The following is a 25870-nucleotide window of genomic DNA, read 5'->3' on the forward strand; positions in this document are numbered from 1 at the left end:
GTTGAACCCTCTTAGTGAGCCTCCAAGTTTCTGCCCCGTAGATGAGTACGGGTAAGATGCATCTTTCATACACTTTCTTATTCAGCGACAATTGAAGGCTGCTATTCATTATCTGAGAATGTCTGCCATATGCACCCCACCCCATTCTGATCCTTCTAATTATCTCTGCCTCATGCTTGGTATCTGGGGTCACAACTTGACCTAAGTATAAATATTCGCTTACCACTTCCACTGCCTCGCCATCTATCTCAAACTGCTGTGATTTTCCGGGGTTATTGATCATTACTTTAGTTTTCTGCCTATTAATTTTCAGGCCCACGGTTCTACTCTGTTCGCCCAGTGCGGAAAGCATGCTTTGCAATTCGTCACCCGAGTTACTTAGCAAGGCAACATCATCAGCAAATCTGAGGTTACTGAGGTTACTGAGGTATTCAACCTTAACCCTTACTCCCACCTGTTCCCAATCTAACGTTCTGAATACTTCTTGTAAGCATGCTGTGAATAACATTGGAGAGATTGTGTCTCCTTGTCTGCCACCCTTCCTTATAGGTATTTTACTGCTCTCCCTATGGAGGATGATGGTAGCTGTAGACCCATTATAGATATCCTCTAGTATTCTTACATAATGCTCATCTACCCCTTGGTTCCGTAATGCCCGAATGACTGGTAGGGTTTCGACCGAGTCAAATGCTTTCTCATAATCTATGAAGGCTATATATAGGGGTTCAGTATACTCAGCGCACTTCTCTATCACCTGATTGATCGTGTGAATACGGTCCATTGTTGAAAAACCTTTACGGAACCCTGCTTGTTCTTTAGGTTGACTGAAATCTAAGGTTGCAGAGATTCGGTTAGCGATTATCTTGGTATATACCTTGCAGACGACTGACAGTAAGCTGATCGGCCTGTAATTTTTCAAGTCCTTCATGTCGCCTTTCTTATAGATTAGGATGATGTTACGTTCTTCCAAGATTCTTGTACCATTGCGGTCATTAGGCATTGGGTATACAGGTTCGCCAGTTTTTCAAGTACAATTTCTCCGCCATCCTTCAAGAGGTCTGCTGTTATCTGATCCTCACCAGGTGCTTTGCCCCCTTTCATTTCTTTCAAAGCCTTGCTTACTTCCTCGGTCGTTACTGGTGGGATGTCTATCTCCTCTGAACTACTGTCTCGTTCGGCATTATCCTGTATGTCCCGGCTATTGTACAGATATATATATATATACATATTTTTATATATATATGAAGAGAAATAAGGGTTGGTAGGTCATTGAAACAGATGAAGAATTCGGAAAGACAGAAAATAAAGAAAAAATGCCCGCCATGTTGTCTCCGAACCTACCACCTCTAGAATACCGGTCTTGTGCGATAACCCTAAGCTACCGGCGGGGCTATTTTCTCCTCTACTTTCTGTGGTATTTATGTTAAGGTGTATTTGTTTTCTGCACTTGCGGGTAGTAGCCAGCGCCACTCGGAGTACACGAGGTGAAGGGGACCTTCTTTTTAAACCCCTGGGCCTTGACTCGAATGTCTACGACATATCGAGAGGGGTACACCACTGCTTAACCCTCTTCAGCTCGCTATGGCACCGAGACTGTCAGAATAGAGGTCCTCGCTACAAATGTAGCGAATCATAATATGGAATAAGCGGCTCGTTGAAATAAGACAGAAATAAGGGTTGGCAGTGAAGAAAACCTCAGAAGGCAAAATTTGGAAAAATGGCTACCTAAAAAAATAGATAAAAAGAAAAAAAATTGGCAAAATGTGTACTTAGCACTGCTTTTCTTGTTTCCAATAAAATATTATGATTTTTTTTATTTATATATTATAAGTGAAACATACTCTCACACATCATATAAAGACTCGACACGTCAAGCATTCCACCACTCCGTTGACAAGCCCGTCAACGACGCCGATGTTTGTGGTGATTATGCAGGGCTTTTTTGGGACGATGAGAATCTTCATGGGTAAGTTGGCGAATTCGGTGTGCGTCATTTTAGCCACCTTGGCCGTCGCCTTCTGCAAATCGTTTTGTGTCACGAATCCCCGGTGCGTGCGTTGAGTTCGCAGGTGACGAACGACAACCTCTTCTTCCTGTCCTTCTAGTTGGGTAGCAACGAGCGCGTTGAACGTTTAGACTTCTTCGGCCATTCTTTGGTTGGACCATTCCTAGGAGGATCCTGCCATAATCATCATAATTCTGTAGTGTACGGCCCGGAGAGGGCCCAAGCAAGAGGAGCTTCGCCGCTGAAACTCCTTTTATAGTGGGGTGCGAACGCCACCTTGAAATAGTTGTCTCATGCCTAACCAACTCCGCTATCTCGGCGACTGTGGATTTAGTGACTTCCTGCCGCATTTATAGTTATCAGAACTGCTTCTGTAGTCAGCGGCACTCAGACAACGTGGGGTGAAGGGTACATTTGCAATGTTCGGGCTGGAGTCCAGCGCCTACAACCTGTCCTTAGCTGTATAATGAAGTAAATCTTGTTATGCTACCTATCGGCATCAAGGCAGCACATTGGACGCCCTCGATTTGTTTTGCATTTGGGTAATAAAATGGTTAGCAGTTAGGATCTCGTTGAGGAAACACAGAACCTAAGGCAAGCACTTTACAGCACCTAGGGACGCTTAGCGGAATGGGTTAGTCTGTACTTGTGTATAAATGCATGTCGAATACGATAAACGGGAAAATAAACGACAAAACGCTTTATAGTGTGTAGATATTTATATCGAAGAAAAGGCTTTTGAAAGAGCGTCAAATTCCACATTGTGGAGAAAGTTTGTAAAACCTTGTGGGAGCCCAAATTACAATAAACACACAGCAAGGAAGTATTATTTCGGAAATTAAATTTCAAATAACGCAAATGACGGAAAGGAAGTCGGGAGGATTGCGGGTATTCCCAATCTGAAGTTCTTCTTAGAACTTCAATATTCAACAAAAAACCATATATACATGTCTCCACAAAAACGAATTCATCTGCCCAGCAAAACCAAATGACTTTAAGTTAGACCTTATCTGATCCAAATATTCATCTTCGCGTGGTGTTCTTCTGCCGACAACGAAGCGGGTTAGCTAGATAGTCAAAACTCTTCATTTCTTTTTGTTTTTGAAACACAAAAGATAACTGCGAACAAAACTCAGTGTACTAAATGATCAAACAAATCACTTTACTTACTGGACACAGAGAAAGCAATCATTGTTGTACATATCACTGGAAAGAAACACGGAGTTCACAATATGCGATTACCCCAATCTAACGTAACTGGCATTTCTTTACACAAAAACACTGCTCTGTAGAACTCCCGCTTTCTGATAAAATACTAACACGAGGCGGCAGGACAGATGACACAAACCATGGCGAAGAATGAGGAACGATCTATTTGCAGTATTTACAAGCGGCCATGGCCGAGTCCCCTCAGTCTGCACGCGCCGTATTTCTCGTCGTCTTCGAAGGCGAGCTATTCCGCTGTGAGGCATTGTCCACCAGTCCTATGACACTACCTCCCCTCCCGGGGTTTCTCGTCTTACTATGGTGTCCGACTCGTCGTGTGGAACTTTCAACCCCCCTCTACCGCCCCCCCGGGTCCATCGTCTCACTATGGTGTCCGAATCGTCGTGTCGGACTTTCTGAAAAGCTGCTTTCCCGCTATGCTGACCCTTACAAAGTACTCCGTCAAGTTACAGACGTTATGTATAAAATCGTCCCCTTCGTCCCTTGCAGCTCTCAACCTATGAGCGACATTGTCCTCGTCGCCCGTCTAAAACCGTGTTACTCCCCTGATTGACCTTCCACATCACAGCTACACCGCACCGGGTCGGTGCTCATTGCGACCATCACCATCATCTGTAGCGGCAAGGACTTCACTGTATATACGCATCCCATCTAGCACTCGCCGTTAATATCAACGTCAATACTTTCCCGCTGCGCGTCGGCATCATCGAGCTCGCGCAGGTAACTCCCAACGGATTTCCCTTAACGGGAAAAGGTTTGGCGCGAAGAAATGGGAATTCTGGTTGAACGGCTTGTGGTCCAGGTCCTGCCTGGAGCTGCCCGATTGAAAGGCTCAAGTAACAATACTGAACGTCGTATCCCGCACTCACCAAATGTTATGTTGTGGCAGGGCAAGGCACGTGAATAGTGAGATCGGTGGACAATGTATTTACATCATTTACATGAGGTCGGCCACGAGACAGAACTGGTGCTTTCTGCGCGCCTGCCCAGCTTCTGCTTCCTCGAACGTTGCACCAAAGTACCACGTTTGTTTTTCTCATCCTCGTCGTCTTCTTGTAACAATATATTGTGCCCTCTATTCTTACTTCGGAGGATATCAGGAACTGCAGAATTAGAGATCATTTCAAGTACTACGAACTAACATGTAGTGAAGATCAAGGTATTAGAAAAAAATAGGGTAACGTCTATTGGAAATAAAAATTAGCAATCCAGGTCCCTCGAAAAGAGGAAAGACAACGGTAACGGCTTTCCTATCCATAGCACGAGGTCAAAAGTGTCCTTCAACAAGGTGTTTTTCTGTCTATTCCTAAAGCTGTACAGATAAACACCAAATCCCCAAGGATCTAACTAAATTTTCTTGTGGAATGAGGCTAACATAATTGTCTATGAAAGGAATACCATAACGACCTCAACAAGCACACCTCATCCACCAAGCACTGAGGGGACACATCCGGAGGAATCTTTAGCATGTTTCCTGATGTCTTTCAAATTATTTACCTGAATATAAATCTGAGTCTAAACCTGAATCTAAATATAAGCTGACGGCAACAAAGCAATAAAACCGAATAAAACGGAAGACAACAACAGACGGCCTCTGGAGAAGAACCGACATCGTCAATAATCCTGCTGGCAGAGCAGGCGCTGCGTTCATCTTACCATTTGAACAATAATGTAACATATCCTATGTGAGGAAGCATCGCAGATGACGAGCACAAGAAACCTTGGAGCGCGCGCTGTGATCGCACGTAAACAACGACAACGAGAACTTTGGGTGCTCAGTTGGGCGAGCCGTTTGCTGCGGCACTACCCCTCATCGCTTTAACGTTCCGCAAGACATCTACATCGTCACACGACGTCTCTACGTCGCCTCGTAACATTCTTGGTGGAGGATGAGGAGTTGGTGTCAATTGCTCATCCCGTAAAGCTCACCCCTGAGTGCTCCATCCACCACCGAGCTTCGGAGTGGACGCTCCATTCTTTTGTTCAACGATGCCTGGTGGTACAGCTACCGCGTCGATGACACCCCTCGTCATCGATTCTCATCCGCGAGAGACTGGAATCTTCACCGGGATAGACGACGTTAATATGGAGGACTGGCTCAGTCTCTTCTAGAGTGTCAGCTCTCACAACTGGTGGGATCCCACCCTCATGCTTACGATGCCATCTTTTACCGTAAAGACGAAAGTCCTGGCTGCAAGTGGTTCGAGATAAAAAAGAGCGAGTTTACAAGCTGGGATGTGTTCAAAACAAAACTGAGGGTCTTGTTAGAAAAGCCACTTGGTCGCCAGCTTGCTGCCCGCAAGGAGCTGGCATCACGTGCCCATTCCTCGACAAAATCATAGGTCACATACCTCCAGGATGTCTCGGCCCTTTGCTCTAATGCCCAAAGCACCATGGTGGAGTCAGATAATGTGGGCCACATGCTGAAAGGCATGGCAGATGGCGCCTTCCAGCTTATTTTGAAGGACCATCCGTGTGGATTCTATTGTTAAAGAAGGTCGGCGGTTTTAGGAGGCCAAAGGGCACCACATCCCTAAAACCTTCACGCGAATTCCGCACAAAGCAGCGACATTTTCCAGTGAAAAATGCAGCGTAGCAGCATGCCTTCTACGCATACAAGATCCCGTTCTGTCTTCAGGGGATGTAACAAAAAAATTGCCCCCACTATCCCCGAAGGGTATCGTGAGGAAGTGCGAATGCATTTCTTGCGCCGAGAGTACACGGCGTAGTAATTCTGCCATCGCCTTGAGAGGCGCAGTACCGGCGAGGGGGAGCTGTCAGGCGAGGGGAGAGGCGCGCGCCGAGGGTGAGTGCAAACCTAACGGGGGGAGAGGCGCGCCAGCTGCAGAGCATGTGACGTCACGGCGCGAGGAAAGGGGGAGCAGACGCAAAGGCCCCAGCACGCGGTCACGTGGGAGTGTGACGTCACGGCGCGAGGAGCGGTGCGGGAGCCAACGTGGGCGCGCGCAGCCACGGCGCGGGAGGCGGAGCGCGCGCGGGTCACGTGGGGTGTGACGTCGCTGCGCCGTTGCTACAGACGCTCCTCTCCGCTCCTCGCGCCGTTGCTAGGGGAGACGAGGAGGAGCAATGCGGACGGCGGATTCAGGGTCGCTTATAAAGTGCATCGCACTTAGAATTGTGCGTCGAAAACTGGAGACTATAGCTCCTACAACTACAGCGCCATACATGCCCGACGGGAACTAGCTCCACACCACATCCATCATCCCATCCGTGGTCCGCGACAAAATAACAAAACATGAACCTTCACCCTCTCTGCGCAATTAGTTCTCCGTTTAAACAAGCGTTCATGTCACCCGGTAACCACAACGAATGTCCTCCTCCGCCCTACTCAAGCCGTATCCCAGCAGAGTGGCGTATCCCGGTCGACATACCCATTTGCTTCAATTGATCCGTAGTTAGCCATATTGCCTGGTACTGTGGAACTCACAGGGTCTCGTTCTTCTAAAACAGATATGCCGGCTGTAGTCTTCGACCACCCTATGGCTAGCCCGATGACCGGCAGCACCACTTCACTTCCCTACCGAGCCTAAGCCAACGAACCCTAACAGCCCGAACACCTTATTCTGCCGATCGCCGTCGCGCCAACACCGCAAGTACCGATCGTCGCAGGCTCACTGCCCAACCAAGTCCCCGTACAACTACTATCGGCCTTCTTCGGAAACCTACGCCATGTAGCTCCGGAAATGCCGCTGCATTCCCGACCCCGCACGAAAACCTTCTGCCTACTCTCCCGACGAGAAAGTACTTGCTGGACGTTCACATTGATGGTGTACGGGTTACTCTATTAGTTGACCCTGAAGCAGACATATTAGTGATGAGTTCTGACCTTCTCTGCAGTCTACACAAGATCCTGACGTCGGTGCCGTTACAGGTGTGCGAGTCGCCGCTGGGCGGTCGCTTGTTAACAGTTTGTGTACTGCTGGGGGGCGAATTCCTGACCCCACCATGCCGGTGATGTTTACTGCTCTAGACACTTACCCCCTGACCTGATCTTTCTGCGTCATATTTCCTTTCCGCCCACACACGTCTCATTGGCTGTTCAAAAGAGGTTCTCCTTCTTGAGCTCTCTCTTGCTTCAGCCACTACCGACGTTCCCCAGCGTCGTTTCTACTCCACTAAGTATGTTGGCTTGCCCCGGCAAACTGCGACCAACGTCAATATGCGTGCCGGGCTGTTCCGGACGTGGACTACGTCGTGTCACAAATCCCCGATGTGTTGCTTACGCGACGGGTCACCCGTCCTCACAACGTAGTTAGGTAGACCGAAAACTACGCGCATCTTCCTTTCATAAACTCCTGTTTGTCTCCCGAAGCTGTTCTCCAAGTGATTTTGTTGGCGGTCCTGTTCCCATTATCGGACTTGAAGGTATTTTCCCTACCTTCGGAAGGCCCTGAAGGTCTTGACACCTTTGTAATTGAAGCCGACAAAGTTACGCGCATGATTGCCCCAGATCTGTCGGTGGCGCATGCCCAGGAGTTGTTGTATCTCTTGGCCCCCTACAAACACTTATTTTATTTCGGCAGCCAACCCTTGGGCCCGAAAACAGCTGTCAAGAATCGAACTCACACTGGCGATGGTAGCACAATCCACAGAAAATAATACCCTGTTTCCCAAGTGGTACGGCATGCTATTCAACAGGAAGTGGACAAAATTCTTACAAAATGCATCATCGAAACTTTCTCCCGTCCTAGGGCGTCGCCAGTCGTGCTAGAAAAAAAGGATGGCACATGGCGCTTTTGTGTCAATTACCGTCATCACAACAAAATAACTAAGGACTACGTTTATCTATTACCTCGGATCGACGACACACTCGACGGTCCGCATGGCACCACATTTTTATCGTCGATTGAATTGCGACTGGGATACTGGCAGATACCTGCAGACAGAATGGGTCGTGAGAAGACGGCTTTTAAATGCACCGGACGGCCTATACCAATTTAAGGTCATGACGTTCGGGTTGTGTAACGCCCCTGCAACCTTTGAGCGCATGATGTAATCATTACTCTTTGATTTCATATGGTCCACGTGTTTATGTACCTATATGATGTGATAAGGTTTTATTCCACATTTGTAACACTTCCCCAGCGCCTTTCCGACATCCTCACTGTCTTGTGCAAGGCGGGGCTTCAACTGAACTCTGCGAACTGTCATTTCACCAGCCGATCCTTGGCCACCTCGTCAACGCTGCTGGTGTGCAGCCGGATCCAGACAAGATTTACCCCGTCAAAACCTTCGGTGTGCCAGTCTTGTCAAGAGGCCTCCGTAGTTTTGTGGGACTCTCTTCTTACTTTCGCCGCTTCATACAGGATTTTGTAACCATAACCCACCCCCTAACAGATCTACTTAAGACCAATGCGACATTAGCCTGGGGCCGTGAACAAGTCGCTGCCTTCTCGACGTTCGTTTCTCACTTCACTACTGCGTCCTTCCTTGCTCGCTTGGATCCGTCGGCTCCGGCTGAAATTTGAACTAATGCCGGTGGCTACGGCATAGGGGCCATTTTGGCTCAACGGCAATACAGTCATGGCAGAGAAACCGCTCACTCCAGCAGTCTCCTGTCTCCGTGTGAACGCAAGTACTTAAAAACAGAGCGTAAGTGTCTTGAACTTCTGTGGGCTGTAGATAAATTCCGCACTTACCTACAACGCAGGCCATTTAACATGATGACTCATCCCCACGCTCTATGTTGGCTTACGTCACTCAAACATACAATCGGGTGCGTGGGTTGAATTGGCACTTCGTCTCCGAAAGTACACGATCACGTGCGCGTACAAGTGAGGCCAGCTTCACACAGACACAGACTGCTTGCCTCGCCATCGGGTCGATCCACTGACCAATACTGACGAAGACTCTGAAACCTGTGTGCGTGCAATTTGGCTTCCATCATAAAGCCGTCGAACAACGCACCGGCACCTCATTACGTTCAATAATAGACCGTCTCCAGCGCACTCACGTCACCCCACACACAGAGCTTTCGTACTTCCCAACGGGGTGTTATACCGTCGAAACTTAAGACCAGACGGGCCTCACTGGCTTCTCGGTGTTCCCAAACACGTGAGGATTGACGTTCATTACAAGATTCACGACGAGCCTACGGTTGGTCACTTGTAAGGGGCTCGTATTTACGACCACGTCCGGGGCCGTTCCTTTAGGCCTGGCCTTTTCGCACGGTTGGCCGCTAGGTTCGATTGTGCGACCTGTGCCAAAACCGGAAAACACCCCCGGTACTTTGGGCCCGTCAGCTTCAACCACTCGTCATACCACTAGAGCAATTTTACAGCGTTTTCTTGGACCTTCTTGGCCTCTTCCTTTTGTAAACACCGGGAAATCTGTGGCTTGTAGTCGCTACCGATCATGCGACTCACTATGCCATCAGACGAGCGCTCTCGAATGCGTGTGCCACGGACGTTGCCGACTTTCTTCTGCACGAAGTGATCCTGCATCACGGTGCAACCCGAAAGCTGCTTGCGGATAGTGACCGCCTGGTTCTATCTCGCGTCATCGACGATCTTCTACGACCCGAGTCTGTCAAACACAAAATGACCCCCACATACCATCCATAAATCACGGACTTACAGAATGGATAAACAGGATTATCACCGATAAGTTATCAATGTATGTATTGCCCTACCACCGGGACTGAGCCGCTTCGCTGCCTTATTTGACATTCACGTACAATTCTTCGTGGCAGAGAACTGCGTGTAGCCTTGCAACAATATAAAGATGGTTCCTAATGGCTGTTTACAAAGCATGACAAGTACGAGCCCTTAAATCATGATTCTAGCCAGGAGTACGTTGTAGCAATAATCTACTTTATCTCAGAAGTGACGTCCTGAATTATCAGACGAGTATATACTTTGTAATCAGAAAATGTTTACCTTCTCTTTAGAATTCATAAGGTCTTCGCAAGATCATTTTCTACACCAGACATTTTGCGCCGACAGAGCCTTCAATAACACCTCTAAGAAATCTGTCCTTGTGCTTTTAAAACATTACCTTTTAAACATGCGAACTTGCCTTCCCCTGTTTCTTCAATACACCCTTTTCATCCCCATGTTAGAGGAGATTACAAGCAACGAGGCGTACCCAAAAGCGCCCCTCTACTCAGTCTTGACTTTTTTGCCCTGTGTACGTAGATCTTTCCCACCGAAGGGATGAACCTACACCAGAAACTTTCGCAGAAAGGGCCCAACAGCATACACCAGATATGTACCTGAGTTTAATAAACTTTGTTTTTACTATCAAGCATTTTGTCAAGCAATATTAGTCGTTTTTCGCCGTCCTCTGCCTACATTTTATGCGACAACTTGGAGCTGCTCTTTTGAACACTTCAATTCGTAAAACTCAAATATACCCAATAAACCAATATAGTCTTGAAATGGGAGCATTGCTTCGCAATTTCAGAAATTCGTGTGTCGCCTATTAACTCTCCGCATCTGTCTCATAAATTCTGATGGTAGTATTGATATTCCAGTAATTCCTGCAAATCCTACATTTGCTCAAGGGAATGGCAACCTCAAGGAAAATATTTATAGAAAGCGACAGCCAGTCCGCAGTACCTATACAATAACACCAAAAACCCGCGATCTTTCAAAGAACGAATTTTTAAGGCACACGCAGCCACACCTACAAAAGTATTCAGAAATGGCAGACATTGCGCAATACATCTCGGCAAACTAAGGTTATTCTAGCATGCATGTGTTCTATTGTAGGCTCGTTTGGTCAAGCCATCTAATGTGCATCCAGCTCAAAACGGATGCTGAAATGACTAAACAGAGTTAAATCAAAGACGGCCTGAACCTTGCCCAAATAATCAGTTCTGAAGCGTCCCCTTGACTTAAGCAATATACTTTGGAAGCACTTCCCCATTTCAGCTAGGAATGACAATCGAAATGAAAGTTACATAAACCACCAGGCGGGCCGTATTGAAAATCAAGAGCCGAAAACATACTTAAGAGCACTCCAATTTGGTTCTTGTCAGTAACAAATTACACCGCGTTTTTATATCCTTAAAAAACTTGCAATAATCTTCAGATGAATTGCATTGTTCAATACAAAGCAGCCGAAGGCGTTCACATGATTAATTCCCGTTTTACGTCCACGTTATCGAACATTGTCAACGTGGTACAAGGAATATTTTGTCGGCGGCCTTATAACGGCGAAAATAGTCAGCGTTTGAAACCAAACCTGAATGATATTCCGAAGATACTGTGAATAAAGAGTCAACTATTGTCCCGGAACATTCCATCTTCCGGGTGCTTTTTTGGCAACCAGTAGCTGTATGCACTACCGTCCGACCTTAGACCTCCAAGGTACATAAAATACATTGATTTTTATTTATTCGACAAATATGTTTCTCATTATGATGATGATTGTGATAATGGGAGGCGCTTCAAAGTCATTGTTCAGAGTCAGTGTTTTGGGGTTTTCATGGCGTTCACTCTTCGTCGTTTACCAGTGTTCTACATCTTTCTTTCTTTCTTTCTTTCTTTCTTTCTTTCTTTCTTTCTTTCTTTCTTTCTTTCTTTCTTTCCTTTTTTTTCTTCTTTCTGTCTTCTTTTCTTTTGTAGTTCCTTACTTTCCCTTTTTCGTTCTTGCTTGTTTTTGTCTTTGCAGAAAGCCTAAAGCTGTTACCTCATATATTTTACCTGGATAACTGTGACGTGCCACCTCTAAGCTGAAACCTGGATAAAGTACTTTTTGCCCCCAGCTTCGTTCGCATAGTCACATTTAGGTAGACGCGTATAATTTACCTTGGATAGCTTTTTTGCACTTTTTCACACAAAAAAGCAAAATTTTCAAACCCTTAAAATGTCGTTACATCTCCCTCGGGTCTCCTGCATACTTCTGGGTTTCCGGAACACCTCGGTTATGGGCGTTCGCAGTCGCGACAACACATCCTATATGGCCTGCTCCCAACCTAAAGAATCTCTTCAAAACATCCTTCGCGGCTCTGCCCCGACCACTTGTCCCGAAGCAGATTTCCGTTCCTTGTTATTTCGTTATACTCAAGCAAATCGAGTTTCTACTCTATTTCTCTCTTACCCACCTTCTTCTTTCTCGCAAACTTCTTGTGGCACAGAGGAAGAAGAAACTGGAAGCAACCACGCAGGCAACCGCATGATTTCAGAGTGCCGAAATCCGAACTACAAAGCCTTGCCGTTACAAGCAAACACCATGCTAAAGAACCCTGGGACAAATTTTTGTCCATCAAAGCCCTTCAATGAGTCAATTACCGGACACACACATCACAGCGGTTTTTCGACACAGTAGTAGTAGTAGTAGTAGTAGTAGTAGTAACTTTATTTGAGCTCGAGGCGTTTTCAGACGCCAGACGGAGCGGTTCCCAGGTCGCGGGAACCGTATTGGGCCAGCAGCTCCTGGCCCCTGGCCGTCAGCGCGAGCTGGGTCGGCAGGGCGGGGCTGGACCGCAAGGTCTCCCATCGCTCGTGGAGTGGGGTAGGGGGGGTGGAGGGAGGGTTGGGGGGTATAGGGGCTTTGAGTTTAGTGCACTCCGCCAGTATGTGTGCGACACAGAAGACGACTAATCCTCACGTTTATGGCCCAAGAATCTCTTGCGGACGCTTTCGTCCAAGCAGCCAGCCTTCCACAAAACCATACTTAAACATAAGGACCCACAAGAAGCTCGTCAAAGATGCAAATCGTGGCGCACTCAAGAAACTTTTAAGATCTGCTGCAATCGGCCTAACCTCGCGAGATAAATCTAGGTAGCGAAAACAATGACAATAAATAATGTTGCGAAAATGCTGCAGATTTCTCCAATAAGCAGACTCTGGAACATTATCTTTACTTTATTGCATAAGTACTATTAAAGCACATTTAAAGGCCTCGCGAAAAATTCGTAAGGTCTCTTCTTGGAAGCCTCCCATTTATTTGTGGTTGTATGCCGCTTGTACATATGTCGAACCACAGCGAAGGCAGGGAAACGCTGACTCCAAGCGCCGTATGTTGGGCTCAACATCATGCGCTTATTTCAGTAACCTTCAGTAACAGTTATTTCAGTAACAGATACCCCGGCCAACCTACACGTAGTATGATATTGCTTGGCTGGTTTTAAATTAACCTTCAAACGGGCCCAACTGTAGGTATAAACCTAAGCAGTAGAACTTACGATTAACTTCAAAGAAAATTGTTGAAACTTGAACTCATAATTAAAGCACTATTGTGCCTGAACTTCTGAGTAGTCGTTGACGTACTAGGTTAGGCGTGTTGTGGTCTACACGAGCACAATAATTCTGTAATACAAAACTGCCGTATATAATTAGTGAGCATGACCCCGCTAGTGATAGAGGAATGCGCTTATAAGAAGCAACGCATGCCAAGTTTGCAGGAGATCCCACGTTTAACGCTTGTAGATAAGGTGCTTATATCATTAGGAACAAGAGTACAGCCTTCACGTGAAAACTGCGTTATTATTTTTACTTTTTGATTTGCTTTTCTATTTGATTTTTATTTCTAGGCAAAACCGAGGGGAGGCTGAGACTAAAGGCGGACGTGGTTTGACGGAGGCCTCAGTCACCCGATTTACAGTGTACGTTATACAGGGCTGATCATACATTCAGGTCTAATATCAGAATCGCAATAGAAAAAAAGAACAAAGGTAAGTCATTACTAAATTCACTATGTATTATACGAAGCATAGGACTGCAATTCACAAAAGGGTCATAGCGTACACACAAAAGCAGTAATTTTTATGAATTTACTTTCCTAAATAAACTGCTACGTCATAACTACGTAATATTGTAATTTAGTTTGTAACTGTTTTAAATTTCTGACTTACGGGGAAAATGTAGACATATACTTCAAACACCTAGTTATATATCTGTATTGCAAGCGTTTGCTTAAGTAACATTTCTTTAACCTGTTTTTTAAATGTGGCATCACTGGCGCTGAAGTTTCATTTTTCTCCCAATTTTTTATTATTTGAGTTGACTGGTACAGAAAAGAGTGCTCACCATAGTTCGTTCTTACTTTTGGATTTTGCCATATGTATGACTCCGATGGTAGCGAGAAGATTTATTGCTAACTTATTTGAGGGTATTTTGCTTATAAATGGTGTTCAGAACCTTCATGTTCAGTTTAGTTCAGATTTGTTCTGTTGCAAGCATTGATTATTACATAAATTAAGGACTTGTCCTCAAATGTGCATAACAGCCATGATAATCTAAATATATGGGAAAATTTTTTTTGGAAATACAATGAGCATGTTAGAATTAGTTTTAGTTGTGGTCCCCCATACCAAAATCCTCTAGGATATTTTTGAATAAGTGAGAGTTTTGTATAGGTTTTGTATCAACACAATGGCATCAAATGGCAAATTCTATATATGAGACCTATACTTTTAAAAAGTTCGGTGGACAGGTGAGCAATATGCGTATTCCACGAATGTTGGTCTAGAACCAAACACCTAAGAACTTCTGTTCTGTCACACGGTTTAACTTGGTTCTGTTGAATATAATCGAGATTTCTTTCTCGACATCCTTATTGTACGACCTAAATATCTTGTAAGTTGCCTTTGTAGCGTTTAGTTGCAGTCTGTTATCTAATAACGATTTTTATATTTTTTTCACGTGAACATTCCCCATTGAGTGACGTTTATTATATTATCAGATGTGAAGAATACGTTCGTGCCATCTGCATACATTACAAGTTTTTGCGGACCTTTCTATATTTATTACGTCATTTACATAAACTATAAACAGTAACGGACCTATCTTGGAGCCTTGCAGCATACCTTATTTTAGCTCTAGCATGTTGCATGTAATGGAGTTAAGTTGACAAAACTGCTTTCTCTGAATCAAATAGCTCTTTAAAAGGTTGCCGAATGCGCCACGTATTCCATATATCTAAACTTTGTTTACTAAATTTTCTGATCGATCGAAGTAAATGTATTTTACGCTCTCAAACCCTCCAAATGTGAACTACCTGTTTTCAAGCTTTGCAAATATATTATCTTTTTTTACAGTAATGATTGATCTGTTGATTTGGTTTCTCGGAAACCATACCGATTCTTTCAAAAGACGTTGTGTTTAAGAAAGAAAGTGGATAGTTTATTATATATTACTCCTTCATGTATTTGATACATTGCCGTGTGTTCCCCCTTTATGAATCAGCGCCACCCTAGCAACTTTAAGTTCGTCGAGAAATACGGCGATGGACAGACAAAAAAAAATTACTTACGCTAACAAGTAACTTACTTCTAGTGCCACGCCCTTAATCACACTCGATAAAACCCCGTCAGCTCCTACTGCTGCATAATTATTTTTCCGATAAGGTCAACCTCAACTCAACCTCTTCCACTTCCAACAAAAACTCTTTTGAAGTAAAATGCCCAAATTGTATGGTCTGAAGATTTCAACAATATTGTACACCTTAGTTTTGGAATACCATAAACTCCTACGCAACTGCACATATATATCTGGTGCAATAACAGACTTCGAAAGCAATCACGTGCCCTAGATGATAGCTTCAATACGAGAAGGTCCAGTACCTGGGTCCGTGACATCCATTTGTTCCCCGGCAGCTCCTGTAGGGTTTTTTATTGAGGCTTGGAGAGTCAAAACACTCCTGCAAAAAAAGAGGAGCGCCAGCTTATCCAGAAAAACATCCCGTGAATTTCGTAGAACAATTGTATAATGATGTAGTTACATGTTAAAATCGGGTCCTGTGCGTCTTTTAAACTCGAATGTATTAGTGTCATAATATTCTGTTTTAACTTGGTCGATCTTACAAATTGGAGTCTGGGGGTAATTCCCGTACTCAGTCCACACTTGATCTTCCACGTTCATAAACTAAAAAAGAAGCATCGGTGATGACTCTTTTTATTGAACATATTTGAGGTCGACAAAAATCAGCTGTATTGTTTAGAGGTGGATAAAAAAATATAGTGCTGTCGTAGCATTATTGTCGCAGATAGAAATCATTAGTGAGGTGAAATTAGTGTGCTGTTTAGTAAATTAGTTTAATAAATTACTAAAATAGTGTCCTGTTGAATGTCGTAAAATTAGTGTCGTATCCGGAACACATGCAAGCGAGGCAGTTTTGCACAAGAAGGAGGTACATACAATGAGGATGATGATGATGACCCATGAAAAAAATGTTGCCGTTTTCGGAATTGTACTTCGGTCCCTCGTATTAATCAAGACAACAGCCATCTCGACTGCGCCATTCTGAAGCTTTTTGATGCAGGGAAAACAAAGCCAATTGCACACTTGGCAGTTCTGACATAATCAACTAGGCGTAGGGGTGGGGGGAAGGAGGGAAAAAAAGTCAGCTTTCTCTTGAGCATTTCGTTTGCCGTCGTCTGAATTTGTACTAGGACTCGCCAGTAGTTCGCAAGTTGATCGTTAATGCTTTTACTTTACTTGCGGCTGCTTTAACTTTGGCACTTCTCCATTTGATAATCTCGCGCAAAACAAGTTTGGCGTTTCAATCACCAGCGTTCGAAGACTGACGGGATTTGAGTTTTTATAATTTTTTTCAAGTAGACGCAGTCAAAGTGCTCATTCTTCGCTGCGATGAATGACGGGGCCCGATCAAGCGGTTTGGGGTGTAAAATTGATAGATCTAATTTAAACTGACGCGCCATTAAGGACATTTTTTGGGGATTTTAGAGCTGTAAAAGAGTAGACAATTCTTTCTTCAGCACCAATTTTGCACGATAAGTGCTTGAGCTCTCCTCTCCAGTCTCACGCAAGGAACGTTGTTAAGTACTTAGCCTACTTTGCATTATTCGCTGCATTAAGGTGTAACAAATATCAGCCCTTCTCTTGCAAGAAATAGAGTGCTAAAACACAGAAACCATTTTGTTGTACGTCTACAAGGTTTAATTGCACGGTTCACAAATCACGACCCGGGTAAATATGTTGAAATCGCTGTTACTGTTAGTGAACGCTTATTTCCAATTAGGTCATTTTATGCTGCACAACAAGGGAGTTTGCGAAAAGTATTTTTTTACGTGGAAACATTAGGAATACGCTGGTGTCAAAGCTTGTTGTGAGCACGAACTGTTTTGTAGCTGCAATATATTTTAGAGTTTATCTACACGTCACTTCGGTACAAAACGGAGGTCTTTAGAAGAGACACTAGTATTTGGTAGCCTATTTTTGGAGGTCATCGATACTTTAAATTTCAAGAATATATATCTGGTGCATTTGAAAAAAAAATATAGTTTGATGCGGTAGTTTTAGGAGCAGCGATGAAAAATATTCGGAAATAAACTTGTGATTGATTGATTGTAGGATTTCAAGCGCCGTCGCAATGCAGGTGTTGAGGCGCACAGTACTGGAGGGCTGAGGATTAATTTTGACTGTCGCCGAAATCTCGTACACACAGGCGTTTTTCCTCTTCGCTTTCATCACAGAAGCGGCCGCCGAAGCCGGGAATCGAAGCCGGAAATCGAAACCTCGTCCTCGTGCTCAGTAGGGCAACACCATACCCACTAAGCCAGCGGGGAGGGCTGAAATAAAGTTGCTTATGCACAACAAATGTGTGCCTTAAGCAATTGGAATTTAGAATACACGTTGTGTATAATATCCAGATTACGAAAATGCTTAAGCCAACATTAGAAGCAGGAAATCAATTTGATAACAAATCTGGTAAACTGCCTCAAAATACGAACGACCCAATATAGAAGTAGACAAGCATCCCATGGTCAGAGCAAGGGATCGCGCTGAATTCCACACTATAAAAATCCATACAAAATTAACATCACTGACAATAAAACATAGAATAGTAACCATTTATAAAACACTCTAGATTATAGGCACTTTGATTTCCGCGAAAGGAAACCGCCAGAAAGTCTGCGAGAAGGAATGTAGCAAGAACGGATCAAAACAATATATACAAATACCCGACACATTATATATATATATATATATATATATATATATATATATATATATATATATATATATATATATATACGCGCACCGAGCAGTTACAGCCAAAGGCTTTTAGTAGTAGTGAATTGGCGGTGATCGCGACCACAGGGGGCGCTGCGAAGCATGTCCTCGTAACGTTGGCTTGGGTATTCCTGCAGTTGCCGTCTGTGTCACTGGGGCTCGGCCTCCCAATGTTTTTTGGCGCTTGGTTGACTTTTGATTCTTGACCGCAGCGAATTTTCCGTGTGCTTAAATTTGTATTACAACAAAATACTCAGAATCCCATACAGTATATCAAGGAGTGATTTAAAAGAACGTTTTTGATATCCCTCCGGTAGAAAAAATAATGGCCTCACCCCATCCCTTGCGAAGCCGGCCCGATGGGAAGCGCGGAACGTCGGCGCTAGGCGTCACCTTCTTTATCGAGCAGTCTTTCGAGGAAATGCAGTAACGAGCTTCTAATAACCGACAACTACGGAAATGCTGAACGAAAACAAACTCTAGGCATTGGAAGTTGTCAGCTTTTGCAGAAGGCCTTATGATCCCCGGTATTAGTGTGGAAGTAGATGGTAAAACAGTTTTGGCAACTTCGCCGAAAGCTCGAAGGCATTACGTCCCATCACTTTACGTTGTCATGACATAAGACTGTGCCGCCTGCATCATGGGGCTCAATATATGTAGTTGGAGTTCCAAATAACCTGCTGTGTGTATATACGCCTACTGGTTTTACTCCAGGCTTCTACCCAGCACGGAGGTTTCTGGAGCTAAACTTTAGCATTTCCAAACAATACCAGCAACGTTGTCGGTATGAAGTCAGAGGCTGGGATCGTATACAGGTAACGACGCCATAACCGCTTCATCCACAAAGCAATTATGGTTTAAAACTCGTCTGATTTTTGTACCGAGTCATAGAGACTTACGAGTGAGACATGCATGTTTCAATACTGCTTTTCTGTCCTGATAACAAGTCAGAAAAAACTTTAAAAGGTCAGTACGGAGAGAAGCTTGTGCTGGTCGGATTCCAACAATTCTACGGTGCGCCGCCAGAGCATGTTTCCGCCACAACACACACGCACACGCATAGGCAGGCACACACCCACATAAATGCGCACAAGACATGCATACGCACGCAAGAACACACGCGCAAACGCGCCCACGTGCGCACACGCACATATGGCACGCGCATGCACTCATGCTAATAGCGCATACGGTAAAAATCCAGTAACACTGCTTTTAGACCTGGCGCGATATGCAAGGTTCATGTCTTTGAGCCATATGCTCTTCATTTTCAGACATGAGTAATATTCAACCTAAACTTACTAGAGCAAGAGTAATTTCTTTTAATTCATCGTTCGTCATCCCCGAGTAGGCCAGTATGTGTTGTTATACATAAAGGGATAGGAAAATTTAAATGCCTGCTGGGACATATTCATTGCTATTCACTCTTGTTATAGAGGAAATGGCGCGTATACTTTTGAATACTTTTGATTGCGTTCGTTAGCGAATAATCAAACCCAAACCTTCATCACCGAAAGTGTGCCATAGCCGCCCGAGTTCATAGTCGGTTAGTTAGGATAACTATGGTTAGATATAAATTCGGGGCACAAAAACAGCCTTCGCGTACTCTGGACAACGTTGTCTGCGCCATTTCGCTGTGGCATAGCACAAACTTTTTTATAGCATTTGCACGTGAATAAACAAAGCAAGCTGTGTTATGCACCTTTCACGCAACCATTACGAAAGCCAAATTGTGAAGAAAGAAATGTATGCCATAAAGCATGAAGAAAATACCCAGACGAAATTTCTGACACTTGCAAACATCAGCAAAGCTTCTATTAAGACGTTTGTGACGGTGCAGAAAAATTAAACCGTTGGGTACAGAAAAAACATTCACCTCAACAAAGTCAATAACGAAATAAAAAGTAGACCTGTTTTCTTTCTTGCTTCGCCGCGCGTGTAGGGGCCCGCTGCTTGGTGCGTATAATTATAGACTGTTGAGTCTTCATAAGAGTATCTCACAAAAATTTTAGGGAAGCCTAGACAACTTGAATACTTATCGAAGAGCTCTGAGCGTTGAACCTCGCGAATAAGCTAGAAAGGGTGAGACACACAATTCTTGTACCGATACTTTTGGTGGGGACGGTGGCTCCGTCACGGAAAAGCAATCTCACCCGCTCGAGTTCGCATGTGTATGTGCCGTTCATCATTCACGTACTCTCGTCTGCCTTTTGGATTCTGCAACTCACCGAAGAGCCGGCGAGCTTTTGTCGGTTGACATCAGCGTGGGTACCCGCACCCAATGCGCCTTCAGAGTAAACTCTCTGGCCTGTCAAACGGTGACCACTCCGGGGGAGTATGACTTCAAAACCCACTTACCGTATCATCTTCAGCAAAATCAGCACCAACAATAAAGCGGCAACCATCCGGCGCGGCACTCTGTGGGCTCGGTAGTTGCGCCACCGAATACTCATCTTGTTGGCAACGCCGGTGTGTACACAAAGGTCTGTATTTTGTAAAACAATTAAGCAATTACTGTTTGGTCTAGCTTCCGAGCCGGCAGTGCTGTGTATACTTGGCGTTTTAATGCATTGGCGTCTTCCACCCTTTATTGATATTACTGTCTGGGGACATCAAAACCAATCCAGGGCCTTCTGACTCTGTTATTATTATTTAGCTGCAGATAATGTGCGCCAGACAGTCGGCACTGCTCTTAAAATAAAAATGACTACCAACGTTGTTGATGACATCAAAGAAGGAGACGGTAGGCTGGTAGCATGAAGTGTGCAGGTAATTTTCTTACCATCAAGTGTAACGTGTGAGAGACAGTGAGTAGGAGGGGAACAGTGTGTGGCTAGTGGGTTTTCAGAAACTCAAGGATCAGATTGGGCTTCGCCTGAAGGGTGATCTCCTAACTGGTCTTCGGGGACAGTTGTATAGCGGAAGCGATGGTGGCTACCAAGTCGCAAACACGTAGCGTGGAACCGAGGTTGCCTTGGTGAAGTAAGATAATTACAACGATCTGTTTTGTGTGCGTTCAGGTGGTGAGCGCGTGTTTAGTGGTAATACCAACAGTGTTACAGACAGTTTCGGAATATGGCATGGTAGCGCCTTCTCCCAGTGAAAGAGTAAGACCCATTTCAACCGACGAGTCATCAGTCGGAAGCACGGGGACTCAAGGAAATTTTCCGGTGAAAAAAAACAAGCGGAGGCACTATATAAGTACTGGGTAGGCACTAACCTTTCAATGGAACATACGGTAGATGTTGCAGCTACGAAAGCGTCGGTAGTGGCCCTTTCCAAACACTTAGCACGGGCGAGAAGCAAGGCTGATCATCCTGGGTGGGGCGTATTCATGCTCTTAACATGCAGAATATCCTTATAAGGATTCAAAGCCTCTTTCATTTCACTAGAGAATTTATTGTAACTCCTCTTTTGGCCGCTGTGAATGTTCATGCAGGTGCAATAAAGTCCTTTCATAGGGCCCAGTTTGAAACCGCATAGTATGGCCGAGCTACACGCTGCACTGTCCCGCTTGAAACGCAATAGTACACCAGGCAAGGATAAGATCACATATCGCATTCTCTAAAGCCTGTGGGAAGACACGCTACAGGCGCTCCTTGACCTCTATAACGGACACTGCGGTGAAGGCACTTTTCTTAAACAGTGGTGGTATGTGGACATCGCTATAATCCTGGCAACACACAAGTCGCTCTCCCCCAAGACGCTTCCGCCCATTTACCTGAAGTCCCGCCTCGAAAAACTATTTGAACACCTAGATCATCAACGCCTATCCACGTACTTGGAATATCACAAGACGTATACCCTGCCCATGTTCCGGTTTCGACAGCATCTGTCCAAGCTAGACGTAATGATTTAGCTCACGAACCAGGTGTTACATCATCTGACTACAGCCACTCCTAGGGCCATCGAAAAGTAGACGCTCTTCGTCCTGCATCAAGGTGTTTTGGAAAACCTCAACACCGCATACGCGGAATCAAGATCTTCACAATTGTAAGGTATTTTTTCGGAAACCAAACCGCAGCACTGAAACTTGCCCCTTCTATCGACCACCTTTCAGACGTATGCCAAAAGCACCCCCCAAGGCTCCAATATTTTGCCATTGTTTTTTACTCCATTGCTCTTTTCGCCGATGTTCTGCCTATTGGGACACTGCAGGACTCCAGCGGCGTGCACTATGACGCCCTCCTACAAGCGATCGACACACTGTCGGCTCTCTTCGCCAAGGTTTGATATGCAAACCTAAAAAATCAGCTATTTTATGCCTTCGCGCCCACACACAAGGTCGGCCTGCTGTAGCTACTCCTCATCCGCAAGTTACTATCCAGGGCTCTCCGGTTCATTAGGTACCAACTTTCTATATTAATGGGTGTGCGTATACACTGATTGTTCCGGCACACACCTCCTGCCTGAGCAACACAAAACGGTCCCACAGCTTACCCACCTACTTTGTACCACAGATAAAGTTTCGCTCACGCCTCAAAAAACTAAACCACTGCTGACTGGTGCCGGCACTGGTCGTAGGCCGAAAGTCCTTTCGTCACCCTAAAACTTCAGGAATCCAAAAAGTTCAGTTCTCTATTATGAAAAACCTACAAAGCTGCCCGTGGACTTCCAACTTACACTTCGATTGAGCGTTTGCTACGCCTCGCCCTGCACAACACCTTCAGTCACTTTTAAAACCACAGCGCACACCTCACCTCCATCGCTTAGCCCTGATTTGCTCAGGTTGAGGCGTTTTTCAAACATTGGCCCCCTACCCCTTCTCTTAACACGAAGTCCAACGTGCCCGTTACCAAACAAATGCACCCTTACTTCAATCGGGGACGACGCAAAGCCCGGTTCAAGATAATCGACAAACGCTACGGTACCTACTTCCAAACACGATATACGGACATTGCGCAAACTACAGACCACACGTGTACCACTTCAGGAACTGTCGACTCGTACAGGCATCTCACCACAGCAGTCAACTATCAACTTCTGCTAGTCACGTCATCCGAAGCGCTTCCACGTGCCCATGCAACAATCACCCACCATCATTAACCAGACTTGACTATCCATACAGGCTACCAACACGCTTGTCGTCTCTATAAAGCTGGCCTTGCACCACCCAGGCCCTGCCCGTGCTGCAACAGCTTCAGGTAAATATTGTAGTTTCGATCAAGAGTGCCCGAGGACACGCTGGCCTCGCAGCGAATGAGGCGGCTGATGCTGGAGCCCGCGATTTTCTCTCCGAGCACACCGATTAGCAAGGTTAGTCACCGCCGGGCGCCTTATCTGTGACCATGAAGTCCTAGCTCCACTGAATTCTAACTACAGCTCCCTCCTCGCGCGCTGCGCACAGACAGAGGAGCATACCCACCCCTACAGCACAATCTTGAAAGATTAGGCTCACACTCACACATATGGGCGTCTACAAACAAAAAAAAATTTCTACAACACTGATATCCTCTCCCACCTAAATCCGTCACATTCCCCCCAAAACTACCCAGAATGTGACACCCCTCTCACAAGCTAGAGCCTTTTTTATTTATGAAAGGTGCACTCCTACCCCGTCCACTCGCTTACCCTTAGCCGTCTGGGCTGACCAGCTCGACACCAGAAAATCCAAATACCGTGGTGCAATGAGCCCTGAATTCGGCGCTGGCTCTCGTTCTCCTAGACACGGGAGGCTCACCACATCCATTTCCCCTATTCCTTATTTCTCAATTAAAATGGTTTACCACCACCACCACCAACCCGCCGGCAAACGTGAGGATTGAGTGCATATTCTGAACGCAGGTACTAAACATTTCGTGTAAACTTGCACGTAAGGTGCAATTTCTCATATTCAAAGTTCAGGTGTTTCCTATTGTATCCTAACGATACGTAATTGTAGATTACTGAATGAAATTTGGTAATCCTCTAAATATATAAGCAGAAGTACACTTCAAGGTGGCAAAATATCTACTGCTTGGTATTACAGACTGAAAAAAAATACGTAAACATTTTAGGCAATATCCTGAGCTAGGATTAAAATAACCTTACTCAGGAATGTGTGTTTCCCTAGTTTACGACAGAAATCAAAAGCAACTCTCAATGAAGTCACACATACCACATGAATATCAAGTTGCACCAAGATAAATAAAAGATCTCTGGTTGGCGCGATACAATGAATGCTCACTTATACCAAGAATTCCCCATAAAAATATCCCCAGAAATATTGGCCGTAAACTAAATCTCATATCTATTTAGAAACACGTGAGCGACAAGTAAAATGTTTTTTTACAGAAAATAAAATTCTATTAAGCGTTCACAAAAAGCATTGAACTTACTTCGAATATAAGGGAGCATGGTAATGTCTTCCGTTTATCGCATAATTTAGTGAGCGTAGGGTGTGTGCAGCATAATACCATCATCACAGGTGCCAGAGTGGTAAAGGATGACTTTAGGAGGGTATATCGAGGAATCCTTATAATGTGATCTGCTACGTACGTGTTGGTTTTCGGATTAACAGTCAAATACATTGTTCAGGTACAGCCCTAAAAAAACATTCAGCATGAATAAAGTACTGCACTAATCTACTGAGAAAAGTTATCATCAATCAAGCGCTTTACAAAATTTTATGGACATTATACAGGTAATAATGGTTCATTTTTGCACTTCGCTTTGCAAACTTCATTTAGCAAAGCAAAAAAGGATTGACCGAAAATAATATGGTTTAAAATAAATCATATTTTAGTGTGAATATCCTACTGACTTCTCGGAGCTCTAAAAATAATAAATATGCGAACTGATAATTTCTGCACTTAAACAGGGCCTTCTGACTTGTCTTTTTTTTACATGTCTGAGAGTTGTAATTGGGAACCCTACGTTTCTTTCATGTGCCAATTGAACTGAATTGTACAAATGATGTTGTGGTCGCATACAAATCTTTAGTTGGCGAGTTTTTGTACCACCAGACATTTTAGTTATAATTATTACAACAGCGATTCGCAAAACAAAACAGTTTGCCTTTCGTAAAATCAAGTTGCCTTTGCCTTTCGTAAAAACAGTTTCGTAAAATCAAGTTTTCGGAAAACACAGACGCCTTCGTAGACATGCCGTTCAGCATCGAAAGTTTCTAAGTACCTGGAAAATATCTCCGAAACGGCGCGGTTTACGTAAAAATTAGCAGCATGCTCCAATTTAAAAAGGGCTCAACTAAAAAAAATAACGTAACCTAAAAAAACTGGATAATGAGTCACAGCAACATAGAGGATTGTTTGTATTGTTTGTTCAAACACAACGACATCATCTGGCACTGGGAAGACGTCTCTGTGATGAAAGCATCGGAAAGAAACAATGGCGAGACTGCTTTTGTGGCCTTGAAAGAAAAGACAACACCGTCATTGAAGGAAAGAAGATCAACGTAGCATTGCACGGGGCCGAATGTAGGAAAACACTGATGTCACATTGTGAAAAAATGACCCTTGTTCAACCATACTGAAGGTTAATGCACATCCCGTCCGCAGTAATTCTCTCATGGCATTGGGGAACACATTTATGTGTTGTTTCACAGCCAAACCACGCAGCTTGCTGTGTGTGCTGCGAAGAAAACATTCCCAACTTCACCACTTTCATGCGAGCCAACCAAATGACATAGGATGTCATAACTTTGTACAAGATTACAATGAAGAGCAAATGTAAAAGAATATTTTCCTGCCTATAATGA

The 25870-nt window shown here is 44.6% G+C and overlaps 1 long non-coding RNA gene across 1 annotated transcript in view; it reads right to left on the reverse strand.

Moving 5' to 3' along the window:
- Positions 1 to 25870, reverse strand: part of LOC144141950 (uncharacterized) — a 109903-nt gene that overhangs the window by 33498 nt on the left and 50535 nt on the right. The window contains exons 2-3 of the long non-coding RNA XR_013316770.1: positions 24492 to 24698; positions 15765 to 15841 (exon numbers count right to left, since the gene is read on the reverse strand). This is a non-coding gene — a long non-coding RNA (uncharacterized LOC144141950). The remainder of the gene's footprint in view (positions 1 to 15764; positions 15842 to 24491; positions 24699 to 25870) is intronic.

Source organism: Haemaphysalis longicornis, unplaced genomic scaffold (assembly GCF_048455015.1).
Source record: "Haemaphysalis longicornis isolate Haplotype H1 unplaced genomic scaffold, Haemaphysalis longicornis Haplotype H1 scaffold_6, whole genome shotgun sequence".
NCBI classification, from domain to species: Eukaryota; Metazoa; Arthropoda; class Arachnida; order Ixodida; family Ixodidae; genus Haemaphysalis; species Haemaphysalis longicornis.